Genomic DNA, 18,695 nt, shown 5'->3' on the forward strand with positions numbered 1-18,695 from the left:
TAGTTTGGTACCCGCATTTGCTGAATATGTTGTTGGTTTACCCCAGCCTATACCCATAGTGTATCATTCATGGAACTTGGCCTAGCATACTGCCGTGCGCCCAGAGACGATTGTTATTAGAAGCATCCAAATAGCCCACAATGAAGGACGAATATATGTCCTGTTCTTGTTTCTGAAAGCTTGCACTTCGCATGTTGGCTATCTGTTTATACCATTAGGATAGTCTCGCAGATAGAGATAGGTAGATGTACTTGGAGGTATTAGGTAGGTACTTGCCGGTTTGGTAACCGCATTTGTTGAATATGTTGTTGGTTCCAGGTACCGTGCTCTTGTTTTAATTGCAATAATGTTTGAATTGGAAAGTCCTGTATTGTATTACAGGACTTAAAAGTTTTATGAAACAGGGCCCAGGTCCTTCCCTTCCAGAATCTAGACTTGTAGCCCCTATAGAATAGAATATGAATCTAGACTTCTAAACCTAATAGAATAGAATATACCTTGTTTATCCTGCCTGAAAAGTCCCTTTACCCCAGCCTATACCCATAGTGTATCATTCATGGAACTTGGCCCAGCATACTGCCGTGCGCCCAGATACGATTGGAATCCCCATTGTTATTAGAAGCATCCAAATAGCCCACAATGAAGGACGAATATATGTCTGAGTGCTGAATGGATCTCGTTCTTATAATATAAGATTCCTAGTGAGCGTAGGTATATTGTGTAGCTGTTATGTTTATTGTTGTTCAGGTCACTAGGCAACTTTATGATGAGATGCATGACCATATTCTCGCACTCCATGTTTATGTATTTGAGGATTTTGAGGATTATGGTTCAGTCTATGCTACATAAGCAGAGAAGTAAAAATGCCATATTGCCAGGGCGCCATACTATTTTACCATATTTTAGCAAAACTTGGAAAAATGCCATAAAAAGCCTAAAATCTTTATTTTGCCATACATTTTGCCATATTTTAAGCATTTTCAGGGGAAAATATATATATATATAAAAAAATAAATAAATAAATGCCATAATCTGAACTTCTCTGTACGTAAGTCTATGCTGTTTTGTTAAATGTTTTGAGCTATGATAGGTAATTATTGTAACTTCTGTCGATACTGGCGTACGGTAAAATGGAAATCGTTTTCTAGAAATGAAATTAGAAAACTGTATACAGGGTGGTCATCATGTTGACGGACACGGCAGTTGGGGAAGGAATTCTTAGACCGGATCACCCTGTAGAAGAGATTTCCCAGGGTCAATTTTATTCGCGACTTATGCTCAGACCTTCTGAGAGACGTAAGTCTGTCAGAAGGCGTGAGTGCTTGGATTTTTGTGTGTCTTAACCCCCTTGGAACCGACTTTACCTGACTTCGCCCGAATTCACAGACGTAAAAGTGCGTCTACTACAGTCGACAGACGATGGAGATGTCTTTGTACATCGGTTCTGGTCGTACCAGTAAAAGTCCATTACCAAGTAAAAGTCTGGCCATACTGTCAATATTGCAAGTAAAAGTCCATTACCAACTTGAGCCATATGCCATATCGTAAAAATACATATGATGTCTATGTGTATAGTTTCAGTATTCACCTGTCTTTCTATTCGTTCTATTCTAAGCAACCAACTTGGTCATGGAACGCACGAATAAGTTTGGACTAGGAGTTAGCAGCTGTTCTTAAACCTGGTAGCTTTGACCGTCTGATGCTCAACTAAAGAGACTAGAGAGTTTACACTTGAAAATGAGTGAAGATCAAGAAAGAAGAGACGAAGAAGAAATAAAAAACTGACCATCGAAATTTTGATCCGATTACATTACTTTCCTTCCTATAGGACAGGCATGTCAAACTCAAAATGTATAGAGGGCCATTTTTGATATTTGTTGAACATTGGCGACTGACCATCGAAAATTTGACCCGATTACATTACTTTCCTTCCTATAGGATAAGGAAAGTAAAAAGGCTTTTCCTTCTAGAACGGATTTACCAGATTTACCTATGGATAAGAGCGGAATCAATTTTCAATTTGTTGAAATGTTGTATTCTATTGATGCAAACTAAGGTCTTCTATTCCAGGACCCAGATTTTGAGAAACACTAATTTGGTCAAACTTGACAAGTGTGCTCGATGGATAATTTATGTAAATCCTTAGTCCAAAACCTAAGTTCCTATACGTACAAACCATACACGCTCGTGTGCGTGTAAAAATGAAAGTGTGTGTGGATGTGTTTGATTTATAGGTTATAGGAGCGAGAATTCAACTAAAGGCTTTTCCTTCCAGAACGGACTTACCTATGGATAAGAGCGGAATCAATTTTCAATTTGTTGAAATGTTGTATTCACATGCGTTCTATTGATGCAAACTAAGGTCTTCTGTTCCAGGACCCAGATTTTGAGAAACACTAATTTGATCAAACTTGACAAGTGTGTTCGATGGATAATTTATGTAAATCCTTAGTCGCTTAGTCCAAAACCTACGTTCCTACGTACAAACCATACACGCTCGTGTGCGTGTAAAAATGAAAGTGTGTGTGGATGTGTTTGATTTATAGGTTATAGGAGCGAGAATTCCACGTTCCTATGTACAAACCATACACGCTCGTGTGCGTGTAAAAATGAAAGTGTGTGTGGATGTGTTTGATTTATAGGTTATAGGAGCGAGAATTCACCATTTACCGTACCGTAGGTTGTATGTGTCCATCTATTTACTATAGATTTTTTTTTACTATTAATACCTAATATATAGGTGTACCATAATTTGCTATTGCTATACATGTAAACGTAAAAGTTTGCATATCGGCTTGATCGGACCACGTCCGAAAAACGCTGAAAAAAGATCGATAATAAAACCAAGTCAAGTTAACTCGGAAATTTATAATTGCACATGCTCACATGCACATATTACCGATTATATTAGGTACATGGTATTACCTAATAAGTATATACTTACATTATGTACATGTAGCTATGTACCTAACTATACAACTGAAGAATGTTAAAAGCAGTATTTATGTTATGCCTTTATGTTATGCAAAAGTAAGACGTGTGCATTTTTTTCTACAATAGATCGTTCAATAGTGGATTTATTGGCAGCAGTAGTAACCGGCCAGAGTATACCAAACAGTACCTATACATAATATCATTATACCTACCTTAAAGTGTACATAGCTAATACATAATAATATAAATAATACATATCAGTATATAAGACTAGCAGATTAGTTCGGGAGTTCCAATAAAAAACGAAACGTGCCTGGCTAAAATCACCCACAACGTAGGGGATTTAAACCCACTTACTCCTGTTTGTCAAACGACCGATGACCGTCTTAAACACTTGTTAACCCAAGGTACGACTGTTAATAGATGTATTACTATTACCCCTAGGACGAAAGAGTATGGTGGGAATTTAGTGAGATATGCCCACATTCAATTCAATTATATATTTTATTACAATATTATGGCATGTTACATGTAATTTACAAATTTGACAACACATTATGAGAGTGCCTAATACAGAACCAACAACATACAAATTATTACAAATACATAATTATGTACCATATAGCGTACATACAAAACACATAAGAATACTTGGGTACATAATTATGTACATACCATAATCTAACAATTCCAACATATACATAATACACATGTCCCTATTCCATAATATCGCTCCTAACATTAGTTATGGAGTGAAAATCGTAAGTGCGCCAAGCAATTGCTCTAATGGTCCAAATAGATATCAAATCGATCTCTATGATTGAATGATCAACCAACTCTCGATTGAATGAACGATCTGGCAACCAACACCTATATGCTGGCTATTACCATGTTGGCTATTACCATGCTGGCTATTACCCATGTTGCCCACACTATTGGAGCCAGTGACCTACGGCTAGGCCACATTTGAACCGTTGGTTCATTATTCATTAACCATCGGTATCTAGGATCACTTCTTATAATCTGACTGGGGGACTTTAAACAAGGAGGATACCAGCCTGAAATTTCTCTTGCCACAGAAATAGCTCAGGTTGAGTGCGAAGGGCATCCACTTGTAAAATTTGTAGCCAAAACCAAATGTCAGCCCAAAATAGTCACCCTAGTTAAAGGTGATTGAGTGGCTGACGAAAAACACCGACCCCGTCTGTACATGGGAAAAGGCGAAGAAAAAGAAATCTAGGATCACTTATGCTAAGATCGAATGAGCCTTTTTAGTATGCTGTTCGTTGACTGGGAGGTCAGTCTAGGTAGCTTGAAGGGTAGCGCGTCTGCCTTGCAAGCGCTAGGTCGCGGGTTTGATTCCCGTTCGGGGCAAATTATATCCCAAACGGATGAGGTTCGTTTTCGGAACGTCCTCCCACCCTGTCCTTCTCTCTTCGCTTTCGGGACGACAAGACCTTAGCAGTTAGGCAGTTACAGTTCCCTCTATCAAACCTCTATTTACTCTATTAGAACTGCATTTTGCTTGAAAAAAGGGCCGTTTTCCTGCCAAGAAATCTACAGTTCCCTGAACTACCTAGGTGTTTTCTCAGAAGTTACGTTTCTGTGTTTGAAATTAATTCCCGTGTGTGGTGGAAAAAGTTACGAGACCTAGGTCTCTCAGACAGTCTGACGGACTTAGATCTCTCAGACAGTCTGACGGACCTAGGTCTCTCAGACAGTCTGACGGACTTAGGTCTCTCAGACAGTCTGACGGACTTAGGTCTCTCAGACAGTCTGACGGACTTAGGTCTCTCAGACAGTCTGACGGACTTAGGTCTCTCAGATAGTCTGACGGACTTAGGTCTCTCAGACAGTCTGACGGACCTAGGTCTCTCGGACAGTCTGACGGACCTAGGTCTCTCGGACAGTCTGACGGACTTAGGTCTCTCAGACAGTCTGACGGACTTAGGTCTCAAGTTTTCCCGCCACACACGTTCCAACTATTCGGCACAAATCAAGTGGACAAGATATGAGCTGTAGATCCAGAAATGAGAACCAATCCGATAGTCTGGCATATTAATATTTGACTTTCTTGTAATTTGGTCTTTCAGTTCCACTTTATTATTCCGTATTTTAACTGTCTTGCTTCCATCAAGCTTATGGATATAATGGACACCTTTATGCACTGACATTTCAATATTTACAGCACCTAAGTCTAATGTGCTTCTTCACACTTTCCATATAAATGTCTCGCCAGAATATGAACACATCTCAACCACATTCATCTCCATTAGACTCAGATGCTATTCATATCATTCCCAAGTAAAGCTACAACACCCATAACACGTCTGCTAATGTAATAAACCTATATATTCCATATGTTAATGGAGCTACACTTTCATTTTCAACTTAATTGTATTATAGTCGCGAATAAGATTTTGCTTATGGTTGAGCTAAAGTCTAAACTTGATGGATAATATAAATTGGAGTGTGATATAATCTTGTGGCATTGGGACCTGCGGTAGAGTCTGTGACAGTCCCATGATATGCATTACGTCCCTCATCAGTTGCAGCTCTGTCAAAACCACTTTCAATTTCATCTCTATATTCCTTGTATATTATAGTCGCGAATAAGATTTTGCTTATGGTTGTGCTAAAGTCTAAACTTGATGGATAATATAAATTGGAGTGTGATATAATCTTGTGGCATTGGGACCTGCGGTAGAATCTGTGACAGTCCCATGATATGCATTACGTCCCTCATCAGTTGCAGCTCTGTCAAAACCACTTTCAATTTCATCTCTATATTCCTTGTTGCCATTTAGCAATGCCACATCAAGGAATGTTTTTTCAATCTAAACTTCTAAATCTAATGCAATGTTGTGTGAGGAAAGTCATATATCACACCTGTTTTGCAACGTTGCCGCCTTGGTAAACATGTCGATCATTTTCTGTGCCTGTCTCACGAAACCTTGTAAACTAGTAAATAGGTTTCATTTTACTAGGATCAATCTAAACTTCTAATGCAATGTCGTGTGAGGAAAGTCATATATCACACCTGTTTTGCAATGTTGCCGCCTTGGTAAACATGTCGATCATTTTCTGTGCCTGTCTCACGAAACCTTGTAAACTAGTAAATAGGTTTCATTTTACTAGGACATTGGAAATAATAGGTTACGTTAGAACTGATTGATCTTTATTTATTGCACTGGTTTCAATTGAATAGCGGGTAGATACGGTTTGAATCCTATTATTCCATTGTATAACACCTTGTAGAAAATGATGGATAACCTCCCACAGAACCTTTAATAGCCTAGAAACTTTGCCAAGGTCTTTGACATAGTCCCAGCTAATAAAGTATGATATCCAAGTAGTGGATTGACAAGGGGGATAGCCAAATTTTGGGCGGATATTTTTTAGCATATGTATATTAGTACATTTTAGCGTCCGAAGAGGTCCACACTGTTTTCAATTGAATAGCGGGTAGATACGGTTTGAATCCTATTATTCCATTGTATATCACCTTGTAGAAAATGATGGATAACCTCCCACAGAACCTTTAATAGCCTAGAAACTCTGCCAAGATCTTTGACATAGTCCCAGCTAATAAAGTATGATATCCAACTAGTGGATTGACAAGGGGGATAGCCAAATTTTGGGCGGATATTTTTTAGCATATGTATATTAGTACATTTTAGCGTCCGAAGAGGTCCCTAAGGAACCCCTGCGTGGGAGTGGGATATACGTTTGTTGCAATCGACGGGTAACTCTAAATGCCCTCTCCGGAGCTGAACAGGAAAGGGCGAAAACTGTTCACACATCTCCTGGCACACTTTCCTTTCGTGGGATTCTTTAACTGAGGTGAGATTTTTAGAAAACATGGCACTCGTACCTATGGTATGGTATCGCAAAAACTAAATTAAGCATATGAATTTGCTGAACTCCATACTCAAATGACCTCGTATAATCCGTACGTTTTGAATTTTGAGCTAATGAATCTCATTTGTCCTCTAGTTGCTGTCTTGTCACATATAAATGTGACTTATGGTTGTTGACAGCAAGCGCTGTCAGTTTCCTCATAAATTTATTAGAGGCTCTGACCTGAGAGCTCTGTCTATCTGATGAGGTGTAAGAGGCTTGAGTATGATCATGGCACGTATTAACATTGAGGTTAGACAGTTTGAATCAGAGTCATTAGAAATGCAAAACAATTTGCACGTTGAAGAAAACTGATATGATTTGCGAACCTTGCACTATGTATTGAGGCTAATGTCTGATGTAGCGTCGCCCATTGCTGGAATGATATGGACTAGAGCTCAAAAACATGACAAGTGGGCGCCCTTTCGCGGTCACCAATTTGGAAGCTAAACAAAAGTTCAGTTGAACATTTGGTCAACTTTGCATGAAACGCTTGACATGCAACTTTGTAAATGGCGAGGACATTGTTCTGCATTATTTCAACTTGGCAGGGTTACAGCACCATCCGTACTTATCAGATAAAAACAATAACTGTTGCACTAGGTTGCATTTACTTCTGCTCAATGAGAGAGAAAAGTTGTGTGTCGTTAACAATGCATTATGCATTAGATTGCACATGCAGTAATGCACTATTATGCACTGTCTGTGAGGTAGCCAGAGGCATAACTGGAGTAAAGGTCTTTTTTGTCAGGATAAAGTGCTTGGCTAATTTTAACCATTTTGAGTCCAGTGTTTTTTTTAGTTTTGACAGTGCGTTCACTTTCTCTGTTCGGATTGATTTTCGCGGAAATCACTCTCTTCTCTTCTGGTTCTGTAATCAAGAGGTCAGTGGATCGAAACCAGAAGAGGATACCGAATTGTGACATTATGCTGATCTGATTGTGTAATGTTTGTACCTACGAAGGAACTGTCCAATTATGTCAAACGAAATGGAAATCGATTTTCTCTACTACAGTTGCTGGTTGCGTTTCAATGGTTTTGTCAGCAATCAAGACCGGCCACTCACTATCAGGTAAACCTGACAGGTACTCCTGATCAGGTCCCCCAAACATGTCTACCTGATGGTGTGTGTGTGCTGTGTGCTCATGCTCATCACATCAGCTATCAGGTGGACCTGTTTAGCCGTACCTGTCAGGATTACCTGATAGTGTGGGTGCTAATCAGGTATCAGGTAGACCTGACAGGCGTAGGTACCTGTCAGGTCTAGCTGTCAGTTCCTCATAAATTTATTAGAGGCTCTGACCTGAGAGCTCTGTCTATCTGATGAGGTGTAAGAGGCTTGAGTATGATCATGGCACGTATTAACATTGAGGTTAGACGGTTTGAATCAGAGTCATTAGAAATGCAAAACAATTTGCACGTTGGAAGAAAACAGAACTGATATGATTTGAGAACCTTACGCTATCTATTGTCGCCGTTGCTCATTGCTGGAATAATTTGGACAAGCTCAAAAAACATGACAAGTGGGCGCCCTTTCGCGGTCACCAATATATAAGCTAAGCCAAATAAAAGTTCAGTTGAACATTTGGTCAACTTTGCATGAAACGCTTGACATGCAACTTTGTAAATGGCGAGGACATTGTTCTGCATTATTTGAAGATTACTAACTGGATCTCGACCAGATCTTTTTCATTCAATGCTAAGGTATAAATTCAACTCTGTAAGTATCCCGTATCTTATACTTTGCTCATTGGTTCTTAAATCAATCGATGGATTGTGAAACTGATGATGAAAGATGATGTTGATGACATTTTAGAAAAAGCTGAAGTCTCTTCTTGTCACTTTGACATCTATAAATTCCATCTGGAGTCTCTTGAAAGTTTAAATTTCTCAGTTTATGACCAAATAGTGAGAGTTTCTGCTGCATTGTCTGTGGTATTTTGCAAGATAAAATGGTCAAAAACGTCATTAAAATGTGCAAATTTCTTATTTTTGACGGTACCTCTCATAAAATCTTCAAATGCAGATTTCAACTAAAGGTAATAAAACCTTGTTTAGTTCATTCATTGAAATGAATGACACAGATGCCGCAATAATACAGATTGGAATGAAGTTTGTGAAGAACATCGAGGATTTCAATATTGATTTAGCTTGGAGCCAAAGAGCAAGTTTCAGATTTGGTATTTAACGCGAGATAATTTGAGGTCGCCGATATCAAGCTTCGCGTTTTGATATATTCCTCTAATGAATTGACCACTGGAGTATCGTCGTCAGTTTATTGCTGTATGAAATCCTTGGCAATAAAGAAATCATAAACAATCTGATGGGGCGAGATGATTAAGGAACTCCCGGATCTGGTAAACGAGCAACAAGACAACATTTTGCCTGGCAATATTGCTGAAAAAGTCCAGCAATACTGTGCCAAACACCTTATAGAGCTCGTTTGGCAGACACTTCTTTAAGATGGCCAAAGTGTTATAACTTACGAGTACCTAACTGATCTAATAGGGACTTATGATCATTAGAATCTCTTGCGCGGACGACTGACATTTTAAACGAATACTTTGCAAGATGCTAGTTACCATTAAGAATTTCAGACTTACTCTTGTGTAGTAACACTTTGATGGGTATGATCATCAGTGTAAATTTATATGCTTCATGTAGAGTGATATTTGGTGCAGACATCCTTTAAGATGGCTAAAGTGTTAGGTATAACTTACGAGTACCCATAACAAACATCTTCTGATCTAATAGGGACTTATGATCATTAGAATCTCTTGCGCGGACGACTGACATTTTAAACGAACAATTTGCAAGATGCCAGTTACCATTAATAATTTCAGACTTACTCTTGTGTAGTAACACTTTGATGGGTATGATCATCAGTGTAAATTTATATGCTTCATGTAGAGTGATATTTGGTAGAGTTATCAAGTATTACCTGTATTACTACTAGGTATTATAACTTTATAATTTGCCCTAAAAACTACTCGAATTATCAGCTAAATCAGCCCTTACTCTGGTATTCAACTTGGCAGGGTTACAGCACCATCCGTACTTATCAGATAAAAACAATAACTGTTGCACTAGGTTGCATTTACTTCTGCTCACTTGTAACTTGTAAGCTCTCGGTCGCGGGATCTATTCCCGCCTGAGGAGAACTTCATCCCCAACAGATAACTAAGAGTGGCTGCACTCTGGCTGTATGTTCGAGGCTTAGTGCCAAACCAATGCCAAAAAAAAAAGAGTGGCTGACTTTCTTCAATCCTATCCTCCTTTTTTCTTTGATCTCGGGACCATAAAACGTCCGCTGTCGCGGTTTTTTCAACTTGGCTAAAATCAAGTCAAGCTAACTTGGAAATTTATAATTGCACAAATGCACATGCACATAATACCGATTATAATTATGTACATGGTACATGTAGCTATGTAACTATACAACTAAAGAATGTTAAAAGCAGTATTTATGTTAAGCAAAAGTAAGACGTGTGCATTTTTTTCTACAATAGATCGTTCAATAGTGGATTTACTGGCAGCAGCAGTAGTAACCGGCCAGAGTATAACAAACAGTACCTATACATAATATCATTATACCTACCTTAAAGTGTACATAGCTAATACATAATAATATAAATAATACATATCAGTATAAGTGGTCTAGCTAACATAGGTTTCAGTGTTTCATCGAAAACTGGCATCAACAGCACGTAACGTACCTTAGAAAACTCGGTTTCCCTGCCCTGGTGTCTGATCTGCAATCTGGAATATCAGTATCTTCATTAAACGTCTCTCTGATAGATGAAGGTCTGATATATCCACATGCTAAAATGGAAGGCTCAATCCATCTTGCAAAGACAATTGAGGAAATCTTATACGCGTCAAAGCCAAGTGGTAATTGGTGAACCTTCGTTGAAGAAGGGTATCCACCCCCTAGGAGTATTGTGAAGGTATTTATCAAATACATAAGGTAAAAGGAACAATATTGTGCATTTTATCATTACAATTACATATGATTATGTCGAAAGAAAGTAAACTTGCCATTCCTGTGCAGCATGTCTTGCCAGTCAGATTTGAGTTAGACTATGCAGGTGCACATTTCAAGAGTTATTACGTTGGGGTTGTTTACTTCCTCGTTAAAAAAAAAAAAAAAACAAGTACCTATTTACCTAACTAAAAAAAAAGAGGAACTGGGGACATGATTATTGTAGGTACGCGTATACGTATACGTACTTCTAATTTCATCCCCTAATAAAGAACCTCTCCTTCGGGAAAGACAAAAGGAATTCTGCTCAAATTATTCTATGTCAAATGTCGGCCATTCACGCCAAGACCGTCCGACAGACCGACTCGACTTTCGGAACGTGTGTGGCCATGAACGGAGTGCACCCCAAATCAGCCCCAACAGTACAATACATTAAAGTGTCCAAACGGTCTAACAAATATTGTCGCAGTGGTCTAGCTATGATAGCTTCAGTGTTTCATCGAAAACAGCACGTAACGTACCTTAGAAAACTCGGTTGCCCTGCCCTGGTGTCTGATCTGCAATCTGGAATGTCAGTATCTTCATTAAACGTCTCTCTGATAGATGAAGGTCTGATATATCCATATGCTAAAATGGATTAATGGAAGGTTCAATCCATATTGCAAAGACAATTGAGGAAATCTTATACGCGTCAAAGCCAAGTGGTAATTGGTGAACCTTCGTTGAAGAAGGGTATCCACCCCCTAGAGGTGAATATAGTTATCTGATTTGCCACAGTAACCATAGTTGCTGCTTATGATTCTGTGTGATTATGGTCAAGCTAATTCTTCACTTATCTTTGACCTCACCACATACGTGCAGAAATAAAATCGAATACCCTACTCTGGTATTTTGTAGTCCAGCGCCCTCTATAAAGTTCTATTTAACTATAAGTTCCATTAACGTGTTACGAGTGATGGTAACTTACAAGTTCTCTGGTTTAAATGCCATCCTAGTCCAAGAATATGTTAGTTAGGAGGCATTCATTATGTTGTCTAGAACGACCTTGTCTAAATGAAGACTAAAGAGATAGTGGAGACGTAGTGGGCAAAGTTTTGAGCCCAATCAATAGAGATCTACTGAGATATTCTTATTATATCATAGAGCCATAGACTCTTGAGTGGTAGGTAACCACCAGGCTGGTTTAACGCCGCGCCGGAGGCATTCTCTACCACCTAACCCCTAGGGCCATATTATTATAGGCTCAATTTCTGTTTACCAGGCGAGCGTCTTGAGCACTACGCCACCAAGGCAGATATTCTTCTATTACGTCAATAGAAATTACTAGAGATATTCAAGATAGTTTCATATGTTGTAATTATTGAGCCCGTCTCTATTTGAACATGGTACTGGATCACAAATACCCAAAGAACACAGGTTTTTACGTTGGATTCTTGTTGTTGTTGTTTTTTATTATTTTTTTATTAATTATTGTGCAATTGTACAACGTCAGGAGCAACTCTCAGTACCAAGGCCATATCCGGGCTCGCCCATTATCCATGAACGGAGTGCACCCCAAATCAGCCCCAACAACACATTAAAGTGTCCTAACGGTCTAACAGATGGGTATCCAGTACTGCTTATTTTCGCAGTGGTCTAGCTAACATAGCTTCAGTGTTTCATCGAAAACTGGTATCAACGCCACGTAACGTACCTAAGAAAAACCGTTGCCCTGCTGTCCGGTATTTGATCGCTTGAATCTGGAATATCAATGACTTCACAAAACGTCTCTGTGATAGACGAAGGACTAATGTATCCACAATCCACATACTGAAATGGAAGGTTCAATCCATCTCACAAAGACAATTATTGAGGAAATCTTATACGCATGAAAGCCAAGTGGTAATTGGCGAACCTTCGTTGAAGAAGGGTATCCACCCCCTAGAGGTGAATATAGTTATCTGGTTTGCCACAGTAACCATAGTTGCTACTTATGATTCTGTGTGATTATGGTCAAGCTAATTCTTCACTTATCTTTGACCTCACCACATACGTGCAGAAATAAAATCGAATACCCTACGTCTGATTCCAATTTTCCATTTATAGACATTTGTATCAACTTTGATTCTTTTCACAATGTTGTACAAATATTCCACGGCGGATTTGTTGGTCTTGCAAGCAAATTGCATGATCCTACACATACTTGTATAACATGTTACAATGTTACATAGCTCGTTTTAAGTACATTCTTGTGTCGAGTTAATATTCCAGCTTGTTACGTTCTTGCATTTCTTACTTTCGAGGACTTGATTTTAAATTAAATGCATATAAAGCCTCAATGAAATAAATGTGTTGTCCGGGAATTTCAAGTCTAATGCAGTTGCAATTTGAAATGTAAACATTACAAAAGTTAGAGCTTACATTCATATCGATTATTTATTATAAGTACGAGTGTAAATAAAATCATAGACGAGCCTCCTAGAGAAGCAGTCACGGATCAAGTCATTCAAGTCAAGCGTCCAATTTCTGATTCATAATTTCGTCTATGTATACTCTTTCATCCCCCTCCCTTGCGTACGGACGGTACGTCTTTGCGTATAGACAGTGCACCGTTACGTAAGGACGGTACACTCTTGAGTAGGGGAGATACTGCCTTACGTACTGACGGTACTCCTTTGTGTACGGAAGACGGAAGGTACACGGTACACCTTTGTGTACGGACGGTACATCCTGGAAGACAGTGCACCCTTGCGTACGGACGGTACAACCTAGCTGACGGGAGGTACAGCCTTACGTACGGACGGTACACTGCTACGTACGGATGGTACATAAACAGTTGAGGCGGGAGTTGATGTTCCAAATTATAGACGAGGGGCCCCTAAATGTCCAGGGCTCCTCCACGCTACGGGGACAGTGCATGCACCCTTGCGTACGGACGGTACACTCTGTATACACAGTGAGGGGGATTAATGCTAGAAATTATAGGCAAGAGGCCGCTAAATGTCCGGGGCTCCTGTGCACCACGGGAGCTACAGGCAAGGGATTCATAATGCACCTTGATCAATATCCGACTGATGACCAGAATAAATAATAGATGAGTAGTGAGGAGTTGAGTACCTGTGTCCAAATTGTTTGTTTACGTTTGATATAGAAAGTGAAGTTGCCTGTAGGACCTGACGTAATTGTTAACAAGTTGCCTGAGCTGTACGTCTAGTAGTGCCTACTTATACTGTTCTATGATCATTGGAGTATTCTGATCAGTGGAACCCATTTATCTCCTTGAGTGACTGAACTAAAAGGTTATTAAAAACCAGTGCTGGAAACGAGAAACGATTTTATCAGAGCATTTTTGGTGTGCGACAAACCCTATAGGTAATTAGTTCTGATACGATGATGATGGTTATCCTGTCAGCAATACTTCATGTTTATTACTATCCAAATAAGCTTTTTCGAGAACCGTTTGGAAAATACGCCTTCAAAATCGAATTTCAAGCCCTTACTATACCTTAAGGACAAACTTTTTGGGCAAACTTTGCAATTTGAAATTAGTTAAGATTTGTCCCTATTTACGATGATTATGATTTTTCTCTTTAATAAAAGGGGCACGACTTTGAATGTCATTAGCCCCTTGATTATCATGAACCCCTTGAATCCTCCACTGAGATCAGATGACTTGATCACTGGCGATTTTTATCCAAGTCATTCCCGTCATTATTCAATATTAAAAAAAAAAAATAACACTACCTAATTGACTTCTCGGTTTAACCATATTGCTTTTTTTCTCGGTTTAACAATCGATATTGAATTATTGACGCAAGCCCAGGTCCTATTATTCCGATTCAGATTCAGAATCGAGAAATGGAGAAATGATTTGCAGAACAGAATAGAATTTACATAGTATGTACATAGTAAATCGTAATACATATTGTAAACGCAGTTGACCGTGTTTAGTTTTGACACTTTGACAGTGCGTTCACTTTCTCTGTTCGGATTGATTTTCGCGGAAATCACTCTCTTCTCTTCTGGTTCTGTAATCAAGAGGTCAGTGGTGCGTTCACTTTCTCTGTTCGGATTGATTTTCGCGGAAATCACTCTCTTCTCTTCTGGTTCTGTAATCAAGAGGTCAGTGGATCGAAACCAGAAGAGGATACCGAATTGTGACATTATGCTGATCTGATTGTGTAATGTTTGTACGAAGGAACTGTCCAATTATGTCAAACGAAATGGAAATCGATTTTCTCTACTACAGTTGTTGGTTGCGTTTCAATGGTTTTGTCAGCAATCAAGAAGACGGTGGTTTCCATTTTGAATACGACTTATCAGATGACAAAAAGTAACCAAAGCCCATTGCTATCTAAAGAACCAATAGCTGAGCGAGGCTTCAAGACTTTGGTGTAGGGGCAAACAGCCCTAAAGGATGGGTCAAGCTTATTCGAATATGGGCTAGGCTGAAATTTGGACCAAACGCGATATCTACCTACAATTTTACCCTCAGAACTTTCAAACCTGCGCCTTTAAGCTCATTTACCAGGCCAACTACAACTACTAAGTAACCAAAGCTGGACATAACCAGTGCTGGTTAATTGGTTATTGTATGTGTAAGACCAGCCACTCACTATCAGGTAAACCTGACAGGTACTCCTGATCAGGTCCCCCAAACATGTCTACCTGATTGTGTGTGTGTGTGCTCATGCTCATCACATCAGCTATCAGGTGGACCTGTTTAGCCGTACCTGTCAGGATTACCTGATAGTGTGTGTGCTAATCAGGTATCAGCTAGACCTGACAGGCGTAGGTACCTGTCAGGTCTAGCGACCTGACAGGTACGGTCTAGCGACCTGACAGGGATTTCAAACAGGCGTAGGTACCTGTCAGGTCTACCTGATAGTGAATGGCCGGCTTAATATTGTAATGAGTTTTTTCGGTCCAAACTTATCAGTCCTATGGATCAAAAGCTGTACCCGTGGTTAATTTTCCGGTCCACCAGAACACCTGATCACGATATATGAGACTTGCACCATGCACTGCACTACACTACATACACTGCACGGTTAATCTTCAAGTACATCTCCAGCTAAATCTGAACTTTGGTGGCAGACGGTGGTTTCTATTTTGAATACGACTTATCAGATGACAAAAAGTAACCAAAGGCCATTGCTATCTATAGAACCAATAGCTAAGCGAGGCTTCAAGACTTTGGTGTAGGGGCAAACAGCCCAAAAAGATGGGTCAAGCATCAGGTCCCCCAAACATGTCTACCTGATTGTGTGTGTGTGCTCATGCTCATCACATCAGCTATCAGATGGACCTGTTTAGCCGTACCTGTCAGGATTACCTGATAGCGTGTGTGCTAATCAGGTATCAGGTAGGTACCTGTCAGGTCTACCTGATAGTGAATGGCCGGCTTAATATTGTAATGAGTTTTTTCGGTCCAAATTTATCAGTCCCATGGATCAAAAGCTGTACCGGTGGTTAATTTTCCGGTCCACCAGAACACCTGATCACGATATACGAGACTTGCACCATGCACTGCACTACACTACATACACTGCACGGTTAATCTTCAAGTACATCTCCAGCTAAATCTGAACTTTGGTGGCTCTAAAGTTTCAAGTGTTTTTCCCACAAAATGTTGAATAAGAGTGTTTCTACGTCAGGGTTCAAAGTAAGTTCTAGGGTCTCTAGCGTAAATCATGATAAGTACCATTAGTGATCAACTGATCACTATCTGGAGGCTACGCCTTAGTGGAGGGAAAGGAAAAGCTATTAAGGGGGCACGACTTTGAATGTCATTAGCCCCTTGATTATCATGAACCCCTTGAATCCTCCACTCAGATCAGATGACTTGATCACTGGCGATTTTTGTCCAAGTCATTCCCGTCATTATTCAATATTCAAAAATTCAACACTACCTAATTGACTTCTCGGTTTAACAATATTGGTTTATTTCTCGTTTTAACAATCAATATTGACGCAAGCTCAGGTCCTATTATTCCGATTCAGATTCAGAATCGTGAAATGGATAAATGATTTGCAGAACAGAATAGAATTTACATAGTATGTACATAGTAAATCGTAATACATATTGTAAACGCAGTTGACCGTGTTTAGTTTTGACACTTTGACAGTGCGTTCACTTTCTCTGTTCGGATTGATTTTCGCGGAAATCACTCTCTTCTCTTCTGGTTCTGTAATCAAGAGGTCAGTGGATCGAAACCAGAAGAGGATACCGAATTGTGACATTATGCTGATCTGATTGTGTAATGTTTGTACGAAGGAACTGTCCAATTATGTCAAACGAAATGGAAATCGATTTTCTCTACTACAGTTGTTGGTTGCGTTTCAATGGTTTTGTCAGCAATCAAGAAGACGGTGGTTTCCATTTTGAATACGACTTATCAGATGACAAAAAGTAACCAAAGCCCATTGCTATCTAAAGAACCAATAGCTGAGCGAGGCTTCAAGACTTTGGTGTAGGGGCAAACAGCCCTAAAGGATGGGTCAAGCTTATTCGAATATGGGCTAGGCTGAAATTTGGACCAAACGCGATATCTACCTACAATTTTACCCTCAGAACTTTCAAACCTGCGCCTTTAAGCTCATTTACCAGGCCAACTACAACTACTAAGTAACCAAAGCTGGACATAACCAGTGCTGGTTAATTGGTTATTGTATGTGTAAGACCAGCCACTCACTATCAGGTAAACCTGACAGGTACTCCTGATCAGGTCCCCCAAACATGTCTACCTGATTGTGTGTGTGTGTGCTCATGCTCATCACATCAGCTATCAGGTGGACCTGTTTAGCCGTACCTGTCAGGATTACCTGATAGTGTGTGTGCTAATCAGGTATCAGCTAGACCTGACAGGCGTAGGTACCTGTCAGGTCTAGCGACCTGACTTGTAAGTGTATTCTTGTGTCGAGTTAATATTCCAGCTTGTTACGTTCTTGCATTTCTTACTTTCGAGGACTTGATTTTAAATTAAATGCATATAAAGCCTCAATGTCAATGAAATAAATGTGTTGTCCGGGAATTTCAAGTCTAATGCAGTTGCAATTTGAAATGAAGACCCCACGGGAAAAAAGATGGGAGTCCACCTTTTCTCATTTCGAGAAAATCGCGTTTTAAACTTTGAAACGCTATTACTTTGGTGGCCACACCGTGAAACTAGCTTTGTGTGTGAAAAGGTTTTGCCAAATCTGCATTTTGAATATGGATCTATGGAGGACAACTCTGTAAGATGGATGAATTTGAGAAACCAAGACCGGGCAATCACTACCAGGTAGACCTGACAGGTACGCCGGAACAGGTGCGTCTGTAAGGTCTGCCTGATAGTGTATGGTAGCAATAATAACTCCCTCAGGCGACCTAAAAGGTCTACCTGATAGTGAATGGCCGGCATTAGATACATTTTAAATTAGGAAATTTTTCGGCCTAGCTAGTTTGGAAGATTCCGCGTCTGCCTTGTAACTTGTAAGCTCTCGGTCGCGGGATCTATTCCCACCTGAGGAGAACTTTATCCCCAACAGATAACTAAGTGTGGCTGCACTCTGGCTGTATGGTCGAGGCTTAGTGCCAAACCAATGCAAAAAAAAAAAAAAAGAATGGCTGACTTTCTTCAATTCTTTATCACTTTTAGAGGTCTTCTTTCCTTTTATTTGATTGTGACGTTTGAAATGGAACAAAAGAAGTTGGCAACCATGCTTGCTCATTCATTCCTGTCCAGGATAGCCTTTTCTTGAATTTAGAATCTATAGAAATACCTACATTTCTGTCAAGATTTTGTGCATTGATGATTTTTCTTTGATTTCTGCGGAGTGTTTAGCCAGGCGGTTTAGTGTGGGTCTTATCAAATTTTATCCACTTTTCGTGATAGACATTCTGACCCAAAAGGGTTAG

The sequence above is a fragment of the Diaphorina citri genome, unplaced genomic scaffold (assembly GCF_000475195.1).
Source record: "Diaphorina citri unplaced genomic scaffold, Diaci psyllid genome assembly version 1.1 scaffold956, whole genome shotgun sequence".
NCBI classification, from domain to species: domain Eukaryota; kingdom Metazoa; phylum Arthropoda; class Insecta; order Hemiptera; family Psyllidae; genus Diaphorina; species Diaphorina citri.